This window comes from Vespula pensylvanica, chromosome 7 (assembly GCF_014466175.1).
Source record: "Vespula pensylvanica isolate Volc-1 chromosome 7, ASM1446617v1, whole genome shotgun sequence".
Classification (NCBI taxonomy): Eukaryota; Metazoa; Arthropoda; class Insecta; order Hymenoptera; family Vespidae; genus Vespula; species Vespula pensylvanica.
Window position 1 is genome coordinate 7,974,997 of NC_057691.1, and position 21,457 is coordinate 7,996,453.

The window sequence follows — 21,457 nt, forward strand, 5'->3', positions numbered from 1 at the left end:
GTATAAATATTTTTTCAACGCGATCGTACGTGTAAATCGAGAGGAGATGAGGGGAAAGAGGAATGGTTCGAATTTTGATAAGCAATTAATAGATCCGATAAAACATTCCGAAATGTTTTGATGCGCAACACCTACCCACGAAGGCTATCGGATTATTATCAGGATACTACGCAATGGAATATCTATATAAGGTATGACCACTGAAGCATGTACGTTGCAGGGCGTCCTTAATTAATGACACGCCTTTCCATGCATGGTATTCGTGCCAATAATAATCATCCGACGAGAAACACGTTTTCTAAACGGGAGGCATCGTTGCGACGAGACAATACGAATCTATAAATCATATCTTTACTCGTGAACACTCGTAATGAATGGGATTTTATGTCGAGTGAAAAAGCGCAGGAGTATTGAGAGAGAGAGAGAGAGAGAGAGAGAAAGAGAGAAAAAAAGATATATATGTGTGCCTAAGCGTAATCGATAAGCATTGGTTAAAGTCTCATTAAAATTTGCTTCGTGCTTTTGGTTGTATTAGTATCGCGACGTAACCGTCAATTTGATTGATTTACAAGCGGTGATCAAAGAAAATCAAGAACGTAGTATGTATATTTAGAACGTTATCCATTTTTCCAGATCGGTAGTCTCGATCGATCTTTGTCTTTCATCACGCTGGATGCTTCCGTTTTGTCATCGTCCTTCGATTGTTCTATTTTCGATCGATCAAGATTTTAACACATCGATGAGTACGAGATAACGTCTCGATAATAATCGATAAAATTGTGTTTAAAAAAATATGTATTTAAAAAAATAGAAATGCGAGTTTCGAAACTTAAGTCTCACGGGGCTTGACTCTTACTCTTTTTGCTTCTCTCTCTCTCTCTCTCTCTTTCTTTCTCATTAGAATCAATTTCAAACTTTACGAACGTAATAAAATTTGATTACGTTAACAATTCCCATGGTAGAAAGCAAGTTCGAGAAAACGAAGAACAACCATGTGAACGACGATCGCAAGCAAGAATCTCATTATCGGTCGATATAAGTGCCGTCGCGATTAGAAAGCGTAGTAAAAGTTGCATCAAGATCATAATTGATCGAACAAACTCGGGATATATCGATAACACGACCTATCGTTCTCGTAGTCGACGTTTCGGCATCGACGGGACGATTTTCCCACGAGTTTCACGTATTTGCCGGGACGATCCATTCGATAATTGTACTAATTCCGGTTGTTTGCTTAGTTCTTTCTTCAAAAGGATTTTAGGTTGTCGGCTTCGAGGAATAGTTTCCAAGAGGGAGAAATTCTTTTTTTTTTTCTCGGGTGTAGACCGGTCGATATGTTCGGACCGTAAAGAGATAAGGGTTGAGCGTCAAGACGGTCACTTAATTAATTTCTTTAGATTAGACGGTGAGAAAGATCGAAGGGAAACTTAGAAAATGAAAATGGAAATTTCACGTTCGTGGGGTCGAACGTTTTCGTGCGGTAAAAAACGTTTTGTCGAATCTTTTTCTTTTTTTTTTTTTTGTTTTTTTTTCTTTCTTTTTCTTTTTTTTTTTCTCCTTCGAAAATAAAAGCAACAACATTTTCGTTCGTCGAAACGATTGGTCCGGCACGAAGAGAAGTGGCTCGTGGTAGTCTGTTAAGTCTCTCGTTAAATTTATTCAGAGCTCCGAGACGTCGATGTGAATCACGCGTCGCTAATAAATCGGCACCGATCTACGAGAGTTTCCATTGTGTGAGAAAGATCGGGCCGGTTGCATCTATATTTACGATTTATGTATACGATTATGTACCTGCTCCTATAAGCTCGTCTCGTAGATTTTACTGCAGCGTATATCACGGCTGATAGAAGAAGGGCAAGAAATAAATTCGTAATGAATCGCGCGTCGAGTTATGGTATCTTGGTAATAATTAAAAGCTGTCATTCGTTAACGTCATTAGCCCATTTAAATCGTTCGTAATCCTCGACATGACTATTAATACGAATTTATCATATCGACTATATTCGTCGAACGGCATAAATTTTTCTTTCTTATTTCAACGTACAATGTAATACAATCTCATAATTTTCTTTATGTAAGTTCGAACGTACAATCGAACAAACGTTTTCCAGAAAATCTAGCCTGCCTGATGTATTACATATCCTAACATTTCCTTCGATCTTGCCGATAATTTATGGATGACGATTCTATACGCCTACCATCTCCTTAAGATGATTCGCGATCGAAAAAGAGAAATAAACCTGACTATTCGCGGACGTTAGACGGAAGGATGATACAAGTAAATTAACTTCGACCCGGCCGGCCGTTTGGATATCGCATGCCAAGAGAAACCTGCTTGGTGAATAAATGACGATTATTCTGTCGGTATATAGCCTGAAATTCTGAATCAATATTAAAACGCGACGTAAAATAAGCTGCCTTTGCCCGATGATACGGTCTTCGATATATTGCTCGACGTTAATATCGTATTTCTTAACTGTTCATATTTCTATCTTTGTTATTATTTGTATTCCATTCTTTTTCTCTTTTTTTTTTCTCTCAACAGCCACATAAACTCGTTATCATCGAGCAAAGTGGGTCAATAGGATAATTAAATATTTCATTCGATATTACGTAAATACTTAATAAGATTTCTTTGAAAAATTTCGATGGGCAATTAATAATCTTATATTTTCGACGTTAACGAATACAAACATGAGAATTTGACGTAGGCGTGAAAATCTATTGGAAAACCTTGCGGAACTCTAATCGTAATCCGCGCGAGCATGCATTATCGAAACGGATACGCATTATCGGCCGAAGAATTGAAAGGAATCGTACAAGTCGATAGTTAGAAATATGTCCCGGGTCTTATCTAATGAAAGTTCATAAATCAAGGCGTTAGATCGTTAAAACATGTCCGAAGCTTTTCTACTGGACGATCGACGAGTCGATACCGAGGAAAACAATCGATTTGTTTAATTAGTAATCTGTTAATAGTCGTTGATGATAATTTAAATGTGGGAACTTTTTCGAAAAGGCCGACTGGCTCGTTTAAATATTTAATAGAAAAAAAGAGAAGCAAAGAAACATAATTACTAGATCGCGTATAAAATTTCAATTCGAGAGATAACGATAGTTTGTAATTAATTAAGAATGAATAAGTTATGAATGACTTGCGCGAATTATGCTTACGATAGATAATTACGTTAGATAAATGACATAAATAGTTAATTAACGCGTTCTAAAGTAAGAGAAAGGGAAAAAAGGGTCGTGACTTTTTCGTCGTACGATGAAAAACGTAGTCGAACGAAAGGACAGAGTTCTCACGTACTCGGTAACCCGATAAACGTACGAAGGCATAAATATTGATGTGTGTTCATTTGGGGCCGCACTTGTAAGCGAACTCGGTGAGAGAGTAGAAGTCGTACTCTTATATACTCGCGTATATAAACGTATTGGTAGTGTATATCGGCGAATTCGATACTCGAACAAACAGGCTACGTTCACGTAGGCATGCGGCTTCGGAGAAGAAAATCATTTTGAAAACGAATGCCACCCCTATTCGATAACGTCATCGAATGTTGTTTCAGGTGTTGGCCTTTTGTATCACGCTGGATAATTTAAATTCGAGAATAGAGAGTACCTATATAGATATTGGAAAATAGTGTGAAGGAAGGAATTCGACGATTCATTGATACTAAAAGTATCGGAGAAAAAGAAGGTGAGCTACGTCACAAGTTGAGTCACAAGCGTAACGTCACACTTCGCCGTCATACTACGTGTTTATTATATACTTTAGTATATTCTCGTATGTGTATACCTATCGCGAGCTAGATTTTATTCTAGTCGCGATAGACTTACGAAAAAGATATATATATATATATATGTGTGTGTGTGTGTGTGTGTGTGTGTGATATGTATGATGTATGTATGACGTATGTATGTGCATGTATGTGTGCGTTGTGCGCGCACGTATATGTATCGCGTATTTTCCCCGAATAGTCTAGGAATTTCCAAGAAGAAGAGACGGAGGCTGGGAAGGCTAATTTCGTGCCGGCAGCACGTGTGAAAGTAATTTTATGAGGGTCTGCCTTTCAAAAGGAGCCACCAACGTAGACTCCAACATCTAAAAGGTTCGCGAAATACCTGGAAGGGTCAAACTTTCTCGGCCCTACCATTCGAGTAATTTGAAATAGTGTGAAGAAAAGAGAAGGGTCTCGTAATTCTAAACCTTGACAACGTTCGTTCAAGTATTTACGTATGTATATACATACGTTTCTTTTTCGTTGAAAATGTTTTTCCTGGATTTGGTTTTATTCGTTAAAGATGGTTCGTCATAATATTTAATTGTTAATATATTACGATCTACAAATTAATTTGATCCTGAATATCTTTTCGTAGTACTTTTATTTGATACATATTTTTCTTTCTCTCTCTCTCTTTGTCAACCTATCCTAATATTTTTCTCTCAAAAAATACAAAAAACCGGAAAACGATTGTCAATGAACGATCAAAAGGTATCCCCCATAGAGCATATTCCTCTCTTTGATCAATTTAAAGCGGGTTTAGGACAAGGACTGTCATGTAAATTGGGCAGGTGCTCGGTCCCATGAAATCGAAACGATCGATGCGATGTTGTACGATGCTTCGGTGTGGTTTAGATTCTCCTGCCTCGGGTGAAAGTCTGCGGATTCTGCCATTATTCTTTCGCGAGAACCAAAATTACCGGGACAGTGTGAATCAAACGAGCCGATAATACGAGAACGTACATAGCTTCGAGCTACGGCAGCTTCAGCTTGACTTATTGCCCGATGTTAATCGTTACTTTGCTGTGTAGGTGGTCTTCCGTTCCTTCGTTTGAAAACAACTTCAAAATTCCTTTACTTATTTCATCTTGCGCATATCGCAGAAACACCAGCAGCTTTTATCTACTAATAACGTAACTTTGATATCATAATCGAATCAAGTTTATATATATATATATAAACTGAACCTTTCTCACGCATTTACTAATCTATCCATCTCACGAAATTCAGTAGGTATATAAATCATGGATCAAGGTAGCTTGCGATATCCCTCGTGTAATGCAAATATCTCGAATCGATTAAAGTGCATTTCAATTTATCATTGCGCGATGCGCTCGTCCGATTGTAACCAAATGAATCGTTTTGGCAGACCATCTGACAAGGACTCGACTGTATATAAATTGAATAGTCCGTGCTCGGTTGTTCGAACTTATTCCAGATGATGTGTGAATATATAAACGCGTTACACGTCGTCCATTACTTTCGTTTTATTTTCACGGTGTTCGTTTCTCTACCATTTCTGAGATAATCCATTGAAATGTCCCACAGGTGAAGTTTATTAAACGTTCTATCTTAAGACCAGCTACTAATTATTATAATGGTCCTATAGCGATTTAGACATAATTAGATATAATAATAATAATAATAGGAATAATAATAAAATTCAAACCTCTAAATGATTTAGTTAAGAAACTGTAACATTTTTATCAATTTTCAACGATTATTACGATCTTAAATGACGCGATTAATATCGCAAGGATCCTAAATCGGATGATTCATTGTAGAGGAAAGATCGACGGTAGAGAAAAAACTTGTAATTACTAGGAAGTAAATCTAAGAGAGCTCGTGCTCGTCCTATCTTTGTTAATCGTTCCTTCGAAGTACCGTTCTTAGAGGAGACCACTGAGGAATATTAGAATCGCGATTATCCGTGCTACGGAATCGCACGATAAGGTTCTGAACGGTCACGCGAACATTTTCTCTCTCTCTTTTTCTCCGAGAGAGATCGAGATCTCATGAAGTGACTGAGGGTTCATTAGCTGAGAAGAGAGCTTATGACTGATTTTTTTCATCGATGGAATTCTTTATTTCCGTGTCCGCTTCTTCAGCACGAGAGAGCTACATCAATTAAACGTACGGAGAGGCTGCTTGATAGACGCGCAATTAGCAGTGATCGTCTCGACTCTTAACTAATCTCCATTTCGTTGAGTTTAACGTTAAATTATGTGAGTTTACGAGGAGTTTAAATAAGTAACAGAGAGAGAGAGAGAGAGAGAGAATAAATTTGCGAAGGGAAGATCGTGCATTGAACTCTCCAGCATCCGCCAAAGCAAAACTTCTTAGGTTTAATCGAAATATAGCTGATAGATATTCTTGACAAGTTACAAGGAGTATGATAAATAACATCTAAATAGGATATCGTTTGCTTACGCATCTTATTCCTCTTTTACATCTTATTCATCTTCGTCTATAGCCACAACAAATGGCTATCGTGTCTGATGATGGTTGTACGATCTTTCTCCCGTATAAGATGAAAGAAAAAGATAAGTACGAGTAGGATCTTCGTAACGTGTTTGTGTACCTACGTATATACATGAATACACGGACACATATCTACAGTTTCATTTCTCGCGCGTCTCTTTTGTAAAGGCTTGGCATTACGTTCGCGAATATACAAAGTACCCCCTCGTCGTTAACTCGCTACAACCAGGACGATGTTCAACGAACGTAACAAGTATATACTATACATATATATATATATATATATATATATATATATATATATATCTTGCTGCGTGGTAATAGCCAGGCTCCTTCTAAGGAGTCGAAACTCGTAAACTTACCGCGAACGTCTTTATAATAATCACTTTAGCAGTTTTACAAGAGCGAGAAAAAGAGAAAATATCGGTACGAAACGAATCGCGGTTTTCTCCCTTCTAAACGCCATTTAATTTACACCTTTTACCGTCCCTAATAATCTGGAATTCTCTTTCAACCACCGAAAGATCCATACCGCAGATATTTTGTCGAGTTTAAGAAAGCCGATCGTAAAGACGAGAAGCTTTTCTACTTTTCTTCCAGAGATCCGTACTTTCAAGATACGAGCTCTTAAAGAGACTCGACTCTTACTAGCGGTTTTTGCGGTTTTTGCTCCTAGTAAACTTTCCTAATCTCTTAGTCCCCCGACGCTGGATAATGGAAATTCAAATTTTCTTATTTTTTACGACTTTTTTAATAGGAAATAAAATTTTCCAAAAAGTACCAACTCATGTACATACGTAATCGAGGATGATAATAAATCACCGATCGGATATTTTTTTCTATTTTCCATTCGTTAAGAGACGATGCCTGCGTTTGGATTCTATTAGGTACGCTTATTATGTCGTTATGATAACAGATGTATCTTAAAAGGGCCGTGAAATTTCTCTCCTAAGTCGTAACGCCCACGCGTTGCCCTCGAAATCTTTGACGATTTATCGACCCTTTTCTTTTCTATCCCACCATCACACCCCAAAACAACGGATACTAATAACCATTAGAAACGTTCGAAAGTTACTCGATCGTCGTCGAAATATTGTATTTCGCAAGTACGAGAACGAACGGATGATTATAAGTTTATCTATCGGGAGTATTAAAATCATGACATCGACAAGGTTGAACTTCTTTGCAATCTCTAAAGAGACATTACTCCCTTTGAATTCCCGAGTGACATTCGTAAAGAACGAAGAACGTGCGGCATGTATCGTGAAGAGAAAGTGTCTACAAACGAAATTATAATATCTACAACTGTGCGTGTCACTCGTGCCTTCGCATCAAGTACTCGGATACTTAAATTTGAATATTGTGGCATGTCATCGAGTGCTTCAGAGCGCGTCGTTGCTTCTTGAAACGTGAGTTTCTTTTTATTTCTTTTACCTCTTTTCTCTCTCTCTCTCTCTCTCTCTCTCTCTCTCTCTCTATTCCGTGTTTACCTCATATTTCGTTCATCTTTCACATTTTGGCCATATCAAGCACGTTTCGTAAAAAAGAAAGGAAAACTACACGTGTCTCGTCTTCTTTTTTATTAATATCGAGGCCAATGAACGAAGAATTACTCATCGTCAGGTGCGATCCATCGAACGGAATATTTATAAGTGTACGATGAGAAAGACTCGTGAAAAAATATCAACTCGATTCTAAAGAAATAGACATCGAATAAGTCCCTTGCATTCGTTTTAATCTCGTTTTGCTCGAGTGAATTCAAATCGTACCGATCAAATCGGATTACATCAGACACGATGTTGATACGTATCATATTATGTATTATCATCGATATCAAAGCATTCCTCTCGAATGGAGCACCTACGTTTCATCGTGACTTTCCTTTTCTCCTGTGAACAGAGACGGGAGTGTTTTATATCTTCGAACTCCCAAAGGAGAGCTACCACGACGACGACGACAACGACGACTACGACGACGACGACGACGACGACGACGACGACGACGACCACATTCTCATTCGAGAGAAAGAGAAAGAGGGGAACGACACTCGCCAGACCATTTCCAATTAACTCACCCGAAATCTGTCTCCCGCCTAATTGCCATCTCAAATTGATCGTCCTCCGAGCGCAAAAATATCGCTAAACAAATATTTATTCTCGAGAAGGAGACGAACGTTAAGCTCGTTGATTTCTCTTTCCCGATGATGCACGATTTTCGGTCGAAAGTTTTACGCCGTAAATAAATTTTCTATCCGAAGAAATAACCTTGAAGATTTTACGAAAATAAAAGGTAGAAATATTTTACAACGTCGAAACGCACGCACGAGGACTATCGATAATCTCTACCGATTTCTCGTTTCTCTTTTTTCCCCGTACAAGCCGAGATACGGAATAAAAAAATAAGCAAAGAACGCGGACGATAATAAAATGAGCGAAAAAGGGAATAGGGGAAAAAAAATGTTTTTAGATCAGATGCATGACTAATTCTTCGACGGCAGACGCGAAGTCGTTTCGTTCCGATTACCGGACTCTTCGATCGACTTATCGAAGTTTGCAATTATCGTTCTCGTCCTCGTTGTCGTTGTCGTCGTCGTAAGGCGATTATCGTGGCTCGAATCGACTCGGAAAAGCTCGTAGAACGATCTCTCCTTGAAAGAAGAAGAGAGAAAGAGAGAGCCGGTCGATCCACCTCGCGGGCAAATTTATCTCGTTAACCGCATCGATAGCGACCAATCATGGGATAGTTCGAGTAAGAACGTTCACCGCGATTGGTCCACCGTCTTACGCTTAACGGTAGACCTATTGGTACCGTAAGAACGATATCACGATCTTTGAAAAACTTTCCTTCCAATGGTGGACATCGACCATCGCTTTTCCCTCTTTCTATCTTCTCCTTCGATTCGTTCGTTAAAACTTGGCTAATGAAAAAGGAAAAACGAATTTGCGAGATCTCATTAGCGTTATCTCCATCTCGAGTGTTCTAATCTGTCTTACAAGATAGATAAGCTAGTATTTATTGTTGCAAAGAATAGAAGGAAGAATTCCATTAACAATAAGGCTACTGTTTCAGATATCGAACGATCCATCGAACGAGTCGATAATGATAGCAAGTGCAAACGATTTTACGTGAGATTTCTTCTTTCTCTTGTTTTTTCATTTTTAACACTTTTATCGTTCGTCCTCTCGTGCTTCGCGTTTATCATCGCATCGGTCTTTCGTACGATGTTCGTATTATTTTTTAGGGAAATACGTAAAGTTTTAATGAGAAGCTTTAATGAATGAGAAACGACGATGGCCCATAAGAATTTAACGATCGCTGTCGTAGGTCGATTCGCAGAAGATAAAAGAAAACAAATGCAAATAGTTGGTATATCTCGTCACTATCAATAGGGCTAGGTCTCGTGCTTTCTTCGATAAGCTCTCGAGTAGTCGCTTAAGCATTCTCACGCACTTTACGTCACGTAACTTAGAAGCCAATTTCCCTCGAAGATGCTCGGCGTCTCTCTCTCTCTCTCTCTCTCTTTTTTGCTTTTTTTCTTTTCTCTTTTTTTTTTGCCGCAAGCGAAACAGAAAAATACCAGGAAACGTTTATCGGCCAGAAAATTCTTTATCGAACGTTCCTTAAGATAAGGATAATAACGTTTCTTCTTCTTCTTCTTCTTCTTCGTCTTCTTTCTAGTTACTGTCGCCTAGGCGTCTAGGAACTTTTTAACTAAAATAATGACATCTGCTTTTCTTCGAGATATCGAACGGAGAAAAAAGGTGGGTATATGCATTAGCATCGACTATCTTTGGAATGTTCCGAAGACAAATTGCAGTTGAGATCGTTTTAGATATATATATGTCTGTGTGTGTGTGTACGTGTATATACCTATATATATATATATATACATTTTTTCTTTTTTCATTTTATCCACTTCGTTCTTTTTTAATCGAACTTATCATTTTTTTTTTCATAATCGATCGTCTTCTTTTTGCCGTTCGACTTACGTCGTCTTGTTCGCCGCTTAGAAGCTTTGAAGTGCCGAGATAATTCCCGAGAAAATAAACGTTCGCGAAGGGTGAAGGGAGAAGGGTAAGAAGGCGCTTAGTCGATGCACTTTGAAGACGCCTTTCTCTATACTTGGTTATCTCACGGAGTGTCACGAGAAACTCGAGAGGAAGAACGTTGAAAGGGGATTTACGTAAACACGCACTAAATTAAAGTGCACCTTCGCGAAAGACACAAGAAGTACGCTTCTCCCTCTCTCTCTCTCTCTCTCTCTCTTTTCCTCTTTAGCCTGCTCTTGTAAGAAAGAGGGAATGCTTGAAATTTAATCGTCAAGAAAGAGTGTCTCGTACAGACTCGACGATACAAAATACAACGTTTCACTTTATTTATAAGAAATTTTTCCAAGAAATGCACGAATATGCACTTTAATTACGCGCGAACTTAAGAAAAAAATTGCATGATTTAAAATTAAACGAAACTTCTCTCTTTCCCTCTCTCTCTCTCTTTCTCCTCCACGAGCGTGTTAAACTGTATACTCAAAAATCGTAGTCAAAGTATAGCTTTTTTTCCACGTATAAAGTCATTAGAACGCCATAAAATGGCAAGGAAAATCTCAAGTGTCTGGAAATAGTTGTTACCGCCTATCTGGCGACGACAGCCAGTGGGCAGGCAGAGGGCAAGCTTTTCGTTGTTAGTCTTTTTCGTTTTCCTCGACTCGACTTCCTTCCTCCTCTTCTTTCCGGCTTCCGGTCTGAGATCGGAGGAGAGATATTAACTTAGCGTAGATCTGCTACGTTTCAAATGCCGCGGGATCTTCAAGCGCATTCGCGTATAAACACGGAACGGAAATATACTCGAAGCGTGGCTTCTTCGGGAACGAGGAGAAGGGGACACCTCCATTGAGAGGAGAGAGAGTGCGTGGTTAGCTTCATTCACAGCTACCCCCACCTCTTCGTCTCGTCTCTTTCTCTCTCTCTCTCTCTCTCTCTCTCTCTCTCTCTCTCACTCTCTATCTATCTATCCATCTCTCTCTCTCTCTCTCTCTCTCTCTCACTCACGCCCCCGTTCAGACACACTCGCTCGATCGCGAACTCGAATACAAGTCCGATATATCTTTTCAGCCACGCAAACGTGACTAAACAAGCTCCCCGCCACGCTTTTCAGACCGTAGTCGAAATTAGATGGACAGCTTTTACGAGATCTTCCCGTTGCGTGTCCTCCACCCTCGCGAGAATCTCCCATCTCAAAGTTTCCATAGGAACGTACTTCCATAGGATAATTTTCATAATCAAAGACGCTATATCGAAATGGTTTGACAAATAATTTCGACGTCCGTCAGTCTCTTTCGCAAATAAAGAGCGCCGTGCGTCTTGCATAATGAATTTTTTTCTTTTATTCCTTTTCCTTTTTATATTCTACATATAACTGGTACGCGTCTATACGGGAAGAAACAATGAAACGAGCCAACATAATTTCTGTTTACAAAAGGAGAATATTTAATGCAATGTAAACGAGTAAATTCGACGATAAACGTTTCATTAATTGTGAATATGAATTATGTATAATAATTCTATCCTGTGGTTCGTTCGTTATGCGTTTTTTATTTTTTTTTTTTTTTTATATATACCCGAGACTATCTAAAGTCGTTTTACGTAAGAAGTTAAAATAAATTTAAGTTACGGGAGAGAGAGAGAGAGAGAGAGAGAGAGAGAGAGAGAGAGAGAGAGAGGCGATCCTCTCACAAATATACTTCCGCTCGAAGCTTATCAAAGTTTAATGATCTAATCATACACGGAGAGAAAGAAAGAAAGAAAGAAAGAGAAAGAGAAAGGAAAAAATGGTAAATTCGTGGAAAGATGGACGTATTTCTGGTAAAAAACATTTCAAGTTCCGGAACGAAAAGAAGACTGGTTTCTTTTTTGGAGTTCGTTGATAAGGATCTACTGTTTATTTAACAGTTATTTCGTGTTTCTCGAAGAACATCAAAGAGAGACAAACCGATTCGAAACATAGTTACGTAATATACCAGATAATATTATGTATACCTTATAGTTATCGTTGGAGTGCACCGGAAACCTCTGAGATGTATCTAAATACATTTAATTAATTACAATGATCGGATCGCTCTTATAGACGTAGAATAAAAGGAAAAGAAAACTCTTGCCGGTTGGCTAATGGATATACCCCGCAAATGAAGCGTGGAACGTGGAGGCACGCTCGCGAGCAAAGAAACAAATCCGTCATCGCGATTCTACGCTTCGGCACTGCGCGAGACGGAGCTCGAGAAACGTCCGGACACGTGCATGTCGGATGTGCACTTCATTGAACCGCGGTACATATTCGTTTGTCTAGCTGAAAGATCAGCGATCCTCTCTCCGTCTTTTTCTTTCTCTTTCTCTCTCTCTCTCTCTCCGTGTTGCTCTACGAGCACGACGAAATAATGAAAGAACGAGTAAAATCATCGATTGGCGTCGATACAAACGCCGTAAGTAAAATCAGCAATTAGAAATTAATTGGTACAATAAACTTGCCGTCGAAATTATCGTGTCTTTACGATCTCCCCAACGCGCTCGAACTCTATCCACTTATTTAAAGAGATCAAACACGGTGTTGATGGAGTACGAGCAGAGTGTAGAAAGATAGAAAGAGAGAAAAAGAGATAGCACATCCTAATAAATCCAACGAAAAGATCGCCACCTAAAGGATTACTACTCCAAACATACTCTCAAGTATCACAACAAGCTTACCGATCGTTTTCGACGATGAAAAATAAGAAGTGGACCGTTTAAAGATGCAGTTCATTATCCCTTCGGCTCGTTCTATCGAACGTCGTTGATCAAGAAAGTCGAGAGAGGGTTACTCCTCGCCTATTTAAGGTTGTGGATGCTGTGAAGTTAAAGAGGAGGAGGAGGATGAGGAGGAGGAGGAGGAGGAGGAGGAGAAAGAAGAAGGAGAAGGAGAAGTAGGGGTGCCAGTTTTCTCTCTCTGATCCTCTCTTTCTCTTTCTTTCTCTGTCTCTCTTTCTCTCTCTTCGTTCGTTCGTAATAAATCGCAGTCGCGCGAGAGGACCACGCCATGCAATCAGGATGCGACGCCTCTGCAATCTGGACCTCGGCACGTACGCTTCGATTCGCGCGCGCGTCAGCGCATAACGCTCACACGCTTACAACCCTCGATCTTTCGTTTAAGATCCTTGGCTCCTGAGACCTACCAAAATTACAGCCATTATCGCGATAAAGGTGAGAACCAGTCGCTGTTTGCTTAACCTCGATCGAAATCAAGTCGAGAGGTCGAGCACGATCGGCTCGTAGGGTGAATCCAAAAGGAGAAAAAAGAGAGTGTCTGATCTTCCCTTCGAAGTACGCCCGTTTAATTTGTCTTCCCTTTTTTCTTTATATATGTATGCGCGTGTGCGTTTACATATATACATGTCTATATATATATATATATTTGTGTATACGTACACGCATATATATGTCCCATGTGTTTTTATACGGATTGTTGCAATTTTGTCAAGCATCGGGTATAAAAATAAGCAGTCTTGCGGCAACTATATTCGATTTCGTAAGAAATGCGATCGGCTTTCGAGCATACTCACCTATAACGTTATATATACATGTAACATTAAATAGCGAACGTTCGATTTGTCTCGAAGAAAAATTCCCTTCGTAGTTCGGCTATACTACGTTATGTACAGAGTAACGACCGACGAGAGCAGGACGACGAAAATGAAAAAAGCCGACCTTATCTTACGGAATGATCAACGATCGATTTTAAACGGTGGCATGATTTCACAAGAGACTTACGCTTAATGTTCCGACGCACTTTTGCCAATGGTATAAAATAAATAATATAATGCCTACGCTTAATCAAGCTGAGTCGGATACTTGATCGGAACGTGCTACTATTCCGCGCATTTAACCGGAAACTGGAATGGTGGTTACAATTCCGAGCCACGAATAGAGCCATTAGTGGTAATGTATTCTAACGTATTCCAAGTGATTGCGAGAAAACAAAAAGAAAAAGGAAAAGAAGAAAGAAAGAAGGGGAACAAAAAAAGAGAAAAAGATAGGTTAGATTATCGCGACTAATTGGTACTCGCTTTTGCCAATAAAGTAATCAATTATTCTTAATGAAGTTAAGAACGAAAATATCTCTTGCCGCGTTACTGCTTCTTGCGATTTTATCTATTACTCATTTCGCCGGATCGCATAAGCCATTGATTTATTTTTAATATTCCACGATCTTCCAATAGCAAAGCCAATAACTTTAAATCCGTTGGATATATCTCGAAACAAAATATAAAACAACGAGGAGAATGAAAGACTCCTGGTTTCCTCGTTTTTTTTTTTTTTTTGTTTCTTTTTCTTTTAAAGGATCGATTCAAGAATTTCATTCTCGAGTCAAGAGACAAGCGGTTTATTCGTTCTCTTTTTCTCTTCGTCCTTTTAGGCCAACCGTGATACGCAATTAGCCGTGAGAAGGAGCCGGGCTACGAGTCGACTCGCGAGGTAAATTTGCAAATTAAACGCGAAACCGCGTAAGAGGACTTACCAAGGTGGGCGAACGAAGAAATTCCGTGGCGTGAGTCGTAGGTGCACCCCAGCCCTTCGAGAATATATTCCAAAAGGATTCTTCCTTTTCTCGTCCTCCTCTGGTCACTTATCGTTGGTCCGATTTTCTCTTTCTATTAATACGTTTCTCGCGAGGTAATAATGTCGAACACTTGTATGAAAATCCAGCCTTGGTATATAGTTCACACTGTCGACTTGCGACTTGACTTTGGAGGAAGACACCACAATCACAATTAAATTTATTCGACTCGATTGTTTCGTAACGAACTATATTCTTCATCGAAGAGCCTAGACGAAGTGACCAAGGAGTATCCGTGGCCGTCGATGGTATATCTTCGCGGAGGAACTTGAATGCGTCATAGGAACTCGGCGCGGAGGCGTCTTGGGGTTGAAGGTGGAATTTCGCGAATAAACGGCGCTCGAAGCGACGTCTTGCTCGATTGGACGGACGGCCGAGGGAAAGAAGAAAGGAAGGAGAAGAAGAGAAAGAAACGAAGAGAACAGAAGGGAAGAGAAGAGAAGAGAAGAGAAGAGAAGAGGAGAGGAGAGAAGAGAAGAGGAAGAGAAGAAAAGAGAGGAGAAGAGAGGAGGTTCTTAATGATCGAGCGAGAGCGAAAGTCTGCTGTTGCAACCAAAAAGATGGAGGATAAAGCTAAAGGACGAAGAATAATAAGAAGATCTTGAAAAGCAGCGTGAGGATAAAAAGAGAAAGGAAAATAAGAGGGAGAGGAAAAGGAAGATGCAGAGGAAGAAGAGAAAAAGAGGAGGAGAGAGAGAGAGAAAGAGAGAGAGAGAGAGAGAGAGAAAGAACCAATGGATTATCCGTAAGTGTAAACGCGTAACTCCGTGCTTCTTCTCAGTGGCCGTCGCTCGACGGAGCCGCAAGACGCATAATTTGTGCGCATTACTGCCAAGATATACGACGTTTCCTTCCGATCAATGGCTTCCAGACTTCCCTTCGAAACCCTTTCTCCTCGAGATTCTCTCTTAGTCTCGGTCAATTTTCTTTGATACTACTTCTCGCCTAAAGAGAATAGATCTTTTCTCGACATCGAGGTAGAATCGAGCCAATCGATAGATCGATCGATCGATAAATCGATCGTAATCTCGATCTCTCCTGTGTTTACTTCGATTCGCCAACACTCGCGAGGTTATCGCTCTTGACTCTGAGCCGAGGCTGAAACACCTGATAATAGCGATTGTCTCGTATACGTATCTATTGACGACGTTGACGAGCAACGAACGACGACGATTTTCCGCCTCGCGTTCGATCGTACTCGATACCGATTTCTCGTCTTCTCATCGCGAGCTAGAATTTTCTAGCACGTTTGATCCTATGAAACTCGTTTCTTTTTCTTTCTTTCTTTCTTTCTTTCTTTCTTTTTTCTCTCTCTTTTTTTTTTTTTTTATTTCTTTTCAACGAACGTCAAACACTTTCGTAAATCTCTTACGAAAGTATTTTGGACGCGCTCCCACGAGAGTGGATTTTTTGTTCGTTTTTGGCCAATTCGCTTTTCGGTAATCTTCTTTCTCCTCTTTCACGAGAAATCACCTTTCGGCTTGGCGCCCGTTTACGTAACCATCCCAAAGACAGTCCTTATGTCGTCTCAAAACGACGAGGAGACCGCGCGAGGCGTTAACTCGTAGTGTACACAATTCGACGGAGTCCCGTCAAGGATCGAGGCATTTTTTATCTTTATTTTTTTATTTTAATTTTCTCCTCTCAATCTACTTGTCTACCTCTCTTTAACCTCACTCGCGAATAAGCTAACGAAAATCCTTTCGCTTTTATTAATAATCGACGATGGACGTTAGCATCGCGATCACTGGCCCCTTCGTGATCACTAACAATTAACACGATAATCCTACCACCCACGCGTCTCTTCGCCGAGAATCGATCGAGAGGAGCTTCCAGCGTCCACCCACGATCTTTCTATAGATCTAAATTCTCTGACAGCACAAGCGCTTCTCTCTCTCTCTCTCTTTCTCTATCCGTGTGAAAAGGATCACTGAACCGTTTTCTTTAGCCTTATCAATCGATTCAGAGCTAGCTATCCTTTGTAATCTTATCAAGATCAATAGATTTTCCCTACAACCTGAATCACCTGATCCTTTTTAGGTCCATTCATATCACGATTCGACGTACGAAAGAATTGCTGTTCTCGATAATCCTTTTCTTTTTTTTTTTCTTTTTTTGTTTCGTTCTGTTGTTTTTTTTTTGTTTATTTGTTGCTTGTTTTGGTATTCTTTCCTATTTTCGTACTTATATATTTGGATCGAAATTTTCTTTCTCCTTTTTGATCGCGTGTCTCTCGTTGAAGGAAGAGACCGGCCGAGAAGACACGCCACCGTCTCGACGTACGCGAGGCCGGCGCTCGCACGGAAATCACGAGTCGCACTGACTCGACGACGCTCGTCGGCCAAAGCCTGGCATAGACAGCAGCAGCGGTAGTGGTGGTGGTGGCGGTGGTGTTGGCGGTGGTGGTGGCGACGACGACGACGATGACGACGACGACGACGACGACGACGACGGTGACGACGGCGACGACGACGACAGCGACGACGACCACGACGACGACCACGACGATATTGTTGGTGGTGGTGTCGACTCATTACACTTATCAACCAATCGTATCTCTCATTGGGGTTGCAAAAAAAACTTATGTTTTAAGAGTTACATCGATGGCACACGAAGAAAAGAATTTCTCGAAAAAAAAGAAGAGAAAAGAAAAGAAAGAAGAGAAACAATTGCGATCGAGATATCTCTTGTTAGTCGTCAGGATCTTGAAGAATAAAGTCCCACACGGTGAAATTCCAGTCTCGACGTGATCACGATACGATACTTACCGTGTAAAGAGAGATAAATTGTAGGAAGAAAAATATGAAATCAAAATTTATAGTCTAGCAGATCGGACGATACACCTTCGCGACGTTGAACATATCCAAGACACTTGGAGTTGAACGTGTCACGGTTGCCTCCTGTCGCAACATCGGAGATCGCCTTCCTCTAATCCACGCATTTCCTATCTAATCTCAATCCAATCGGAATATTTCTTAGCTTTATCGCGTTCGTGTCGCCGCTATCCTTCGTATTCGCAGCGTGTTCCCTCGTAGAAAGATGGGAGAACGAAGGTGGAAGAACGTAGGAGAGTTATAAAAGAGGGTGAGCTTTCCCGGTCTGTCTTATACTTGGTACTTATCCATCCGCCGTAAATAAGTATCAACGAGATCTCGGTATAACGTGCTCCTTATTTAAAACGTTCGGTTCTAATCTCCGAAGGAAGGACCCGTTCCGTTTCACTCGCCGAGATTTCAGAGGATTTGACGGTAACGTTCGCCTTTCTATCCTTCCTAGCAACACCGTTTTATCACGTCTCCTCTTTGAGCCATCTCGTGCTCCCGTAAACTCTACCAACGAATTCTCTCTCTCTCTCTCTTCTCGCGCGGAAGCTGATATCGAGGAGAAAGAAAGAGAGAGAGAGAGAGAGAGAGAGAGAGAGGACAGACCACAGAAGTGGTTCACGATGCACCTGGCACGACGCATAATACACTGGTCCGCGCATAAAATATCCTCACGGTCGCAGCATCTTCCTTAGCGAAGACAACGTCTCTTTCTTTCTTTTTCTTTCTGTTATTCTATCTTTCTCTCTCTCTCTCTCTCTCTCTCTCTCTCTCTCTCTCTCTCTCCCTCCCTCCCTCTTTCTCTTTTCAGCGCTCATGCGAACCGTCTTAAACTACTTATTTCTTCTTCGGCGCAAGCCGCTTATCTCAATCTTGGAACAACCGATCGTTCGAGTTCGATGCACCGCCGTTCCAAAGACACGCGCCCTGCTCTCTTTCTCGTTTTCTAAAAATAACTAAAAGCGAAAAAATGTCTACGCGAGTCTTCCAGGACAAATTATGTTTCGATCTTGTGCCTTAATTACGAACGCCCGTCGAATTTCGGTCGTCGGTTCGTGACCAAATTTTTGTTCCCGCTACCGTCACTTATGGGTATTTTCGTTCGGATGTTTTCTTCTTTCTTTTCTTTTTTCGAATCCAATTTCCTCATTCGGATCTTTGAAATAGTTCTTATTTGCAGCGAACGCAAAGTGGCGCATCAGTCAGAGAAGTATAGAAATTATTTTGATAAAAAATTAGTGAATATCTATGATCTTTAAAGAAAATTTGTTAATAACTCGTGTTATATCTTTGTTAATAACTCGTGTCCAGCATAAAAGAATGGAGAGAGAGAGAGAGAGAGAGAAAGAGAGAGAGAGAGAGAGAGAGAAAAGATAAAGAGGAAGTCAACAAAATGAGCCTTAAAATATGAGGATGCTGGAAGAAGTCGCTCTATATGCACAGCGCAATCGATCTCGACGAATATTACGGCCCTCTTATCTCATCTTTGGAACCCGTTTAAGACTCGTTTCGGCACCTCGGCTCTCGCGATTGCGTCGGCTTCAATTATCCATGCTCTCCTTCCGAGAATGGACACATCTACCCTCAAATTTACGGCTCCTTAGGATTTCTTGCCATTTCGTGTCCATTCTCTAAAAGTATTCTTCGTGGTCGTTGAAATATGAAAAAGGAAAAGCAAAACAAAAAAGAGAATAAAAGGAGGAAGAAAAAACAAAGCAGATGATTTCACTAATCTCTGCACGGTTTTGTTCGAATCGAAGAAAACGAAAGTCGAATCTTTTCATGGAACAAATTATTCTTTTTCGTCGTAGACGTTAACCGTTCGATCCATCAATCCGACCAATTAGTCGATCGAATTTTCGATAAATAACTTTAAAGTCAATTATTTTTAATGCGAACGGACGAGTCGACGATTACCTACGATGCTTATTACCAAAGTTAGCAATCTCAAGATCGTGAGTGATCCAAGAAAAGATCCGTGATTTTAGCGCGTTCATTTGGAACGAATTGCATGTCTAACTCGTACCTAGACGAGTAGATAAGCCGTGTACTTAGCACCTGCCGAGTTCACCGAGGTTTTCGATATAAGTATACGCTTATATCCCGTGTGGAATTCGTGTTGAGCTACTGACTAAGATGTCGACGAGAAAGAAAGAGAGAGAGAGAGAGAGACAGCAGACAGAGAGATGAATAACGTATTTTCAAAGAGGGATGCTTTAGGTTCACGAGGCACGTTAAACCACCGGATGTATTCCGAAGCATCGATACTCGTAGCTAACTCGATACGTCGAAGCTTACTCGACTACTCGCGTTCAGACATTAACGCGTACGTGTCCGCCATTAAAGGTTACGCGAGTCGAATAACATTCTTCGACTTTTGTCCCGACAGCTTGTCTCCTCTTTTCAACTTTTCAACACTTTTCTCCTTCTCTTTTCCACTTGTGCCGTACATAAATCGATGATTTTTATCGACGTAAACGCACGCTCGTTGCATCGACGTAACTAAGCTCGTGAAACTGTCATCGTGTATACCATTTCTCCCCTTGCTATTGTTCCTTTCTTCTTTTTCCTTTTTTCCTTTTCCTTTCTCTCTCTCTGTCTTTCTTTCTTTCTTTTTCTTTCCTTCTCTTTTTTCTTTTCGTTTTTCATTTTTCCTTCTCTCGTATATAATAAATTTTCTCTTTTCCCTCCCTTTATCCCTTCTCTTTCTTTGGCGGAGCCATTAAAATGCAGGATACATTTCTACCGATCTTCCCGAGCGCGCGGTCAGCACGAAAATATTTGGACACGCGTTGAAATTTTAATTCTCCCTAGTAGCCGACCGTTACGTACTGTACAAAGTGTCGCGTTATGAATATTCACTAAGTAAGTATTGCTGTTGTTTTAGATGGTGGTGATGGCGGTGATGTCGGTGGTGGTAACGATGGCGGTAAGCTGGAAACAACATGGAAGCGTGTTTACATTGTTCTACCCGTTCGTTTCTTTACGATAATTACGGACAATGTCCGCGAGTTAGCTCTCGAGACGATGAGAATGCAAAATGATTCGACTAACGTCGAACGAACGTTTTGTATCTTCTATCGTATCATCCTATTATGAAAGACCACCACCTCGTGTACGTACGTATGTATATGCACGAGAATAGATCGATATATCGATAACCGATATCTCTTTGCGATATCGAACGTCGTGGATAAGTTTCTACGCAAACAAATCTAACGAGTACGTGTGCGCGTGCATCAGGGTCGCGATATAATCAGGAAGGGGCAAACGCATAAATGAACGTCGTCGTTCTTATTATTTACCGGTCATCGTTGAATCGATTTCGTATTCTTTCACGACTGTTTTCCCATCGGTTTCTAATTCTAATCGTGGTCTACAGCGACCGTGGAGATTTTACTTTTTTTCTCTTCTTTTCTTTCTCTTTCTCTCTCTCTCTCTCTCTCTCTCTCTCTCTCTCTCTCTCTCTCTCTCCTCCAATAAAATATATAAGAAGACGTAATTGAAAATAAAATTTAATCGAGTCGATCAACCAAATGCGACAACACTTTCGATACTTCGAAACACATGTACGGCTCTTTACGCATTCCACATGTTAAACCATAAACACTTTAGACAACTTGCATGGTAGACGATGATAATGATCGATCGATTCGGCACGCGAACTCTGTTCTCTCGAAGCAGTAGGTAGGTATGTAACTCGTACGTGAGGTAGGCGCTTAA

At 40.4% G+C, this 21,457-nt stretch overlaps 1 protein-coding gene across 1 annotated transcript in view; it reads right to left on the reverse strand.

Moving 5' to 3' along the window:
- Nucleotides 1-17,261, reverse strand: part of LOC122630497 — a 62,504-nt gene extending 45,243 nt beyond the window's left edge. The window contains exon 1 of the mRNA XM_043815043.1: nt 14,814-17,261. The gene's annotated coding sequence lies outside the window, so the exon portion shown is untranslated. The remainder of the gene's footprint in view (nt 1-14,813) is intronic.
- Nucleotides 17,262-21,457: the final 4,196 nt, after the last annotated feature.